The sequence below is a fragment of the Lycium barbarum genome, chromosome 3 (assembly GCF_019175385.1).
Source record: "Lycium barbarum isolate Lr01 chromosome 3, ASM1917538v2, whole genome shotgun sequence".
NCBI lineage: Eukaryota > Viridiplantae > Streptophyta > Magnoliopsida > Solanales > Solanaceae > Lycium > Lycium barbarum.
The window spans coordinates 111,084,291-111,092,138 of NC_083339.1; the positions used below are offsets into that span (position 1 = coordinate 111,084,291).

A 7,848-nucleotide genomic window follows, 5' to 3' on the forward strand; every position below is an offset into this window, starting at 1 on the left:
CTTGAATAAAGTTGAACAAGTAAACAAAAAATGATGACATGGCACTGACGTGGCACATAAATATTGAAGGGCCACGTTAGTGCCACATCAATGTCACGTCAACATTTGTGTTTACTTGTGTTATATCCCATATTTTCATACATTGGGATGTTTTAAACTAAACGTGACAAGTTAAAGACAAGACTATTTTAAGGTACAAAGTAGAGACTTTTAACTCCCGATTTTGTTTCAATGCACAAGTTGCCTATAAATTTATTGATATAAAAAAAATATTATTGGAGATTAGGGGTAAATTAACTATGATTAGATTATTAAGTGGGATTAAAATTTAATCACTTCATTAATTAATTAAGCCTAAGGGGACATGTGGGCCCCACCCGAATAAAAAAAATAAAAAACAATAAAGGAATCAAAATCTGAAAATTAACAAAAACAAGTGCAAAGATGACTCAACATAAGGGGAGTACGTGTAGCATGATGGGAAACCATATATAAAATAAAGCATAGTGCAAATGACACTTTCCAACTTCATTTGTTGAAAATCAGCTTTCAAGAACAACAAGAAGACATCTATGGCTGCTCACGGCCAGATTGAGGTTTAACAAAAAAAAAAAAAAAAAAAAACAGTTTGTAGCTTAATAAAATTCTAAGGAGAAGACAAGGAGATAGAGGTGGAAAAGCAAGAACAAGTATAAGAATTTAAGACACAAATTGGAGCCAAGTATTCAAGGTAAGAATTGGTTATTTCTTTTACATTTAGAATGAGTTGGATGCATTGTGAATATGTATAAAATGGTGCATGTTGGTATTGAATGTTGTTGTTGAAATTTGAAGTTAGCCGTGTGAAGGGCTTATGTGAAGTAATGTTTGAATTTCCTGTACATGTATTAAGAATGGTTTGAATATGGTAGTGTGTATGAGAGGAATAAAAATTATGGAATTTTGTATGTGATTGTGTTGAAGCCGTGTAGGAGCTGATTTAGGAAGTTAATGGACTGTTTTGTGTGATGCTTTAATTGTTGATTGTTATGGACGTTGTGGTGTATTGGTTGCATTGTAAATATGTGAATTAAGATGTAAAAGAAATGATATGTGTGGGAGTAGGGAAAACAGTCCAACCGTGGACTGTTTTATGTAAAAAGAATAGGCTAATTTATTTGGAATGTTGATTGTTGTTGTCATGGGTTCTAAAATAAGAATGAGGATATTGATGGTTAAAAATTGGAGCGAAGTCGTTATGGGCTGTTTGTAGAAATTAGTATGTTGTTAATATAATTTCTTACGATTATGAAAACAATGTTGCTAAACGTGTTGTTGTTGTTTTGGTTGGAGTTGGACAATTGCAAGTTGTTGTGGCTCTTGTAAACTTGATAGATATGTGTTGATCACAAGAAATTGCAAATAGTAATGTTATGTTGCTGTTTTGGGCCGTGAGTAGGAGCTGTTTTGATCAAACATGATAGTTAATTTTAAGTAGAATTATAGTTGTTGTTGCTCCGAACTATATGGCAAAAAGATTGGAAAGTTAAAGTTGAAATTGTGTTGATACGACCTTATTGTCAAATTGTATTGAATTGAAGGAATTGGAAGGATAAGTATGCCCATATATTGTCGTTGGTATTTTTGTGTCTACAGGAGCACAATTGAAAATTTGGAATAGGTGAACCTATAAGGGGAAGTGCTGCCGAATTTTCGCCAAAATGTTAGAATAGAAAACTTAAAAGAGAATATATATAGACTGGAATATAGGTCCTATAGGAGAATGAACTATAGAATGGCAAACTAGAAAATATAGTTACTAACGATAGCGCCACTTTTATATAAATAGGCGAAAAGAGCGACGAGGCAAAAAGGATTCACGGATAGTCGTCGACAGGTATGTAAAGCCTATTCTTTCTTTCTTTTGGCATGTCCTAGACGTAAGTATGAAACGATATGAACCTTGGGGTAAATTCTACTCTCTAGTTCCATGCATGACTTATGATTCTATATTTCCTTAATGCTACTTTCACAAGCCTACTATATGATTGACTAATAAATGATGTATAGAAGTTCCTACTCTTAAAGAATTGCACAAATAGAGGCATACTTGACTTTCAAAAGCTACACCATGTTAAGTTGATACATGTACACGAAATCTGAAACGTTTCTTGTTATAGTTTGTTATGAGACTTAAAAAGAACTGAATATGAATATTATTTTGACACTTTAGAGCTGGTTAGTGCTTGTCCATTGAGTCTCAAAAGATGAATTGCATATATGTGGTTGCTATTTATTCTGCTCGTGCTTACCGCTATATCCTTCACTGAGTCCCGGGCCAGGACACGTTCTCGTGCGCATATTTACTATATTAATCACCGAGTCCCTCACTAGAGGGCCGGGACACGTTATATATATATATGTATATGATGATATGATGACATGATGATATAGAGATGGTGGCCAGGAGGGCATATTCCCTATTACCGAGTCCCTTATTAAAGGGCCGGGACACGTCTATGTTTATGTTTATGATGCTATGATTTTAATTACCGAGTCCCTCATTAAAGGGCCGGGACACGTTATATATGTTATATACAGAATGATTTTGCAACTTTGATTACAAAACTCTATAACGATATTGATATGAGAATGATACATATGAAATATGTCCAAAGGCAAGTTTTATGAATTTCTGATTGTTGCATTGGGTCCTACATACTTTGTCTCCTTATGAGTCTATTACTACATTTCATGCTTTACATGCTCAGTACATATTCCGTACTGACCCCCTTTCTTCGGGGGGCTGCGTTCATGCCCGCAGGTACAAACGCTCGTTTTGGAGATCCGTCAGCTTAGGGTACCTATTCAGCTATTTTGGACTGCTCCTTTGTTCTGGAGCCTAGCCTGTGGTATAACTCCCTTTTATTGTATATATAAGTGTTTATTCGGGGTACGGCGGGGCCCTGTCCCGTCATATGATATTGTCGTTACTCTTAGAGGTCTGTGGACATCTTTGTGGGTCTGTATATAGTTGTTGTTGCGTTGTATGACTATGACTTATGTTTGGGGCGTACCCATTCGTAATGGCAGCCTTGTCGGCTTGCGTATCTATGCATATGTTTTGGGATGTTGTGCGTAGTGGCAGCTTTGTCGGCTTGCGTAGATATATATATATATATATATATATATATATATATATATATATATATATATATATATATATATATTTGATATGAAAGTTGTAACTCCTCAGGAGACAGGTGGCTATGATATGCGTATATGCGACAATGTTAAGGCAACGTCTTGCCTTTTTTTTTTTTTATATATAAATCCTTGTTATGCTAGCTGTAGATGATTGTGGTTAACAGGTGTATATGAGTGTCCAGCTCGGGCACTAGTCATGGCCTACGGGGTTGGGTCGTGACAACTTGTTCAACTTTATACAAGTTAAGGTGCCTACTTGTGCACAACCAAAGTTGAAGGGCATACATGCCAGCTGAAGCCAAGTTTAAAGGCTTATTTATGTATTATGCCTATATATATATATATATGTATGATGTCTCTAGGGTACTCATTTTTACTTTCATACTGGCTTTTAGATTTCCAGAATACCAGTCTTGCTTATGCTTTTGAATTTTTAAGACTCCAACTCCTTTATAGGCCAATAATTTGTTGAGCTACTCAAAAGTGTCGTCGTTTTTTCCCGTTTTGCAATAACAATATCTTCACTATCCTAGGTGTCTCACCAGTAGATCTACACCAAATAGGTTTGTGCCACCGTATGCGGAATGGAGCAAGGAGCTATCAACTCTGATTCAATAGAGGCCTTCTTTATTTTCCATGAAAGCCCGTCCCTTAAATTTAAGCAGAGGATATATAAATATGAATAGGGAATCCGATAGAAAAGAATCATAGATATGTCAGTTACTAGAAGGAGAAGCGCCACAAAGAGATTCCTAATGTATCATCTGTTGCAAATCTATAAATGGGAGTGGCTCTTTTCGGGGGATTGTCGGGTCTTATGTGTGCCTTAACTCGAAATTGGTTGGAATTGGAAGTAACTATTAGCAAGGAAGGGAACACCGTGGTTTGATTGCTAATCCCAATCGACATACATTACTGGATAATAACCCCCCCCCCCCCCCCCCCCTTTCCCCGCCAAGTCAAATATTGAGTCCATTAATCAAATAGTCATTCAACTATTTGAAATTACTTAATAAATCATGTTTCTTTTGTTTGTTACAAAAGTCACTCAATTAACCATAGCAGTTAGAAGGTCAATCAACCGGCCAAATACCTAATTTACCCTCTAAATTATCAACCTTTGTCGTTTTTACAATTTTTAATATTATGATATATATATTTTGATTTATGCTATGGCCTTACCTAGAAATTTCAATTTCTAAAAAATTTCCTGGAGTTCTCCAGGACGGAATCTAGGGATATTGGCCCTCGCTGGGCGAGCTCACAGCAAGATTCTTTTGTACTTTATTTGTATCTTTGTCTAGAGTATGAGAGCAAGGAAAATTTTCTGGAACTCAAGAAAAAACTGTTGGTAACTCAAGGAAACTGTTGGTAACCCAAAGAAAAATTAATGGGAATCATGACGAATTTTCTTGAACTTAAGGGAAAAAATGCTAAAATGTCGAAAGAATTAGATATGTAAACCCGCATAAATGTCGACATACTAGAGCAGTGGTGGAGCCATATGCATCCAAGGGGTGTCAACCGACACCCCTTTGCCGGAAAAATTACACTGTGTAAATACGTAAAAAGAACTTTTTTAATGTATATATAATATGTGTTGAACCCCTTTAATTTCGTCGTATATTTACTTTTTTATATTTTGACACCCCTTAGTAAAAATCCTAGTTCTGCCACTGTACTAGAGTACTAATACTTATGAAAGGAATTAAGCAGTATCGATCTCCTGGCATCTAAAATATTTGGAATCTTAAAAATTTAGGAGCATATGCGAGATTGGCATTCGGGAAATTGAATAGCCGCATAAAAAGCAAAGAAAAAAAGTTAAACCAGAGATATATCTATCTATATCTATATCTATATTACTTTAAAAGCATGAACTCCTAACTTGAAAGTTAAATTACGTAAATGCCCTTCTAATTAATTACCAAATTTTTTAGTTTAACGACAAACACCTTACGAAGAGATGCCAGCCCTTCGCATATATCCAAACTTCCTACGACAAGAGTTGCGACTCTTTAGTTTGGTTTTCTTCAAAAACAAATCCTCCGATGGCATCTTTTCTCACTTTTCATTTTTTCTATTTGCTTCATGTTTGGCCATTCAGTCACTAGACTGTATCTGAACTATGGACCTCACACTAGAATGCTTGGTTGACGCATGGAATCGAGAAAGACTTTTAATTGTCGGGATCCCTGTAATGTAGACGTTGATGGTGATGAATTCATATCTATAAAAATTTTGTTATTATTTATCATAATTTTCCCCACTCACTTTATATTTCCTTTTAGTTTGTGACATTATTTATTGTACATTTTATACTGGTATTTTCCTTTCCTATATGCTATTGCTAGGTATGAGTTATTTAACAATGGCATTTTAAGCATGTGAATTTACTTGTCGTTATCTTTTTGTTTCCCGCTCGGTTATCGCTACCCGCATTAAAAGGTACTGACTAATTCAGATTTGCATTGTGTAAGACCCGTCTAAGGGGGAGCCCTCTTTAATGGGATTTTTTCTACACCGAGAACTCGAACACGAGACCTTTAATTTGGATTTGTGTCAAAAAAACATAAAACAATTGATCAATGAGGCAAAGTAGGAAAGTGAAAGAAATCAAAAGTGAATGTTGGGTTAAAATCATACAATTAATTAGGATAAAGACATTCTGGTGCAATTTTTTCATATGTAAATTCATACATTATCTCTATCCTAGAGTACTGAAAGAACAAACCAAGTTATGTTAGACATTGTTTCTCAGTTAGTGATTTGCTTCCCAAATAAGTTATATTAGACACCTTCTTCTCGAAAGGTAAAATTTGAGTCCATGCATAAGGAAAGGTAGCATAAATTTTTAATCTTTTTCTATTTGTTTAACTTAAAGAGTATTGTATTTCCCCCGCTTGTTTCTTCTGTTTCTGGAAGAAATAAAGGAAAGAATGATAGCATACAAGATGATGTTTAGTTTGGTTGATTAGAATTGTAAAATGCGTGAATTGTTAGCTTTTTATGAATTTCATTTTTTTGGGTTGTTCAAATTTGTATAACTACAATATTTTAGGTTTAATAATTAATACAGATTTTTTTTCTTGTCTAAAGGATTGAATTTACATATTCATTATAATTTGTTTTTCTTTAAGTTTAATTTAGAATATTTTTGAACCAATTGGAGTCTCTGAAGTGAGTTCAAACCAACTTGAAGAAAAGTACAATAAAACAAGAATTGGTTAAAAATAAGAGTGAATTGAAAATTACAAGTCAAGTGAACTTTGGGAATCATGTTACTTTTGAAAAAAAAAATGCACTTAACACGCTATTTAAAAATTTCAACCTTTCAAATGATTTTGCAACAACATAATTTGACAACAATATTATACATGCAGAAATTATAACGAGTCAATCTACTAAAAAGTTAGTCACAAGAATTGACTTTCTCCCCCTAAAAATGAAGGATATCCTTTCAAATTCTTCCGATTTTGTTTTTATATTTTTGTTTTGGGATGAGTCGATGACGATAAATGAAGCACATGAATATTAATCACAATATTGGCTTATACTACCACAACATGTTTTTTCATATTGCTTATTTTATTTTACACTTTTAAGAGGGATATCAATGTTGACAACAAGAGTCTTGGTCATGACGGATCAATCGAAGCAAATGAAAAAAACATACACTAGCTGAAATATTGTCTATACGGAGTATTAGGTTATGTATACTTCACTACATGTTTGTACCACATAAAGTAAATGTAAGTAAAAAGCACACAACTGTGATTGTTCATCGGGAAAATGACCTAATAATACTAATTAAGACTCTATATTACAAAATATAAAAATACATTTTCTTATTCACAAAACATACCAACAAAATTTATAAACATAAGGAATCTGAAACAATTAAAAGCCCACTCTTCCCTCCCCTTCTATTCACGCAACAGATCTAGAAAAGAAAATATAGAGGCTGAAACATCTCTCTCAATCTTCCCCTTTTTCCTGAGCGAAGGAGGTTGACGACAGAAGTGCGGCGGCCAGAAGAGGTGTGCGGCCGAGAGAAGAATCGACGGTGGAGATTAGTAGCGAGAATTCAGAACCACTGAGATTCACCAATAGATCTATTGAATTCATCAGAGATGAGTGACAACGATGATTGCAGTGACGAAAGCAAATTTGTTGCTTTCTCCATTTTTACTATCATTCTAGATTAGATCTACATTTTCAGTTGAATAGATATAGGAATTTTTTATTCAAAGTTATTCATTTTGGATCTTTCTTTCACCAGAATATGAATAAAACTCAAAAAGCTGAAACTATAAGCCCTAATATTGGCCTTTCGATTGCAATTCCAGCCACCTTTAACCAAATCAATATCGTCATTTGTAGCGGATTTACAACAATCAATTGCACGTTTTCAACCAAACTCTTTCTATTTTAATGTTTACTCTTAATTTGATCGATCACACAATATTGTATGAAAGTTGTATACAATGTTATTGTAGTGGTATTAATTCAACCGAATTTTGAAGCGAGATCCAACTTTGTATGAAAGTTGTCTACAATGTGGTTGTAGTTGTATTAATTTCCAAAAACCTAACATAAACTTTATACAAATTTTATATAGTTATACATATATTTCACACCATTTTTATACAGTTTTCATAC

At 34.1% G+C, this 7,848-nt stretch overlaps 1 long non-coding RNA gene across 1 annotated transcript; it reads left to right on the forward strand.

Moving 5' to 3' along the window:
* The first annotated feature begins 215 nt into the window (after nt 1-215).
* Nucleotides 216-3,122, forward strand: LOC132634005 (uncharacterized). Its single transcript, XR_009579995.1, has 3 exons — nt 216-730; nt 1,829-1,876; nt 2,804-3,122. It is a non-coding gene; the product is annotated as an uncharacterized LOC132634005 (long non-coding RNA).
* Nucleotides 3,123-7,848: the final 4,726 nt, after the last annotated feature.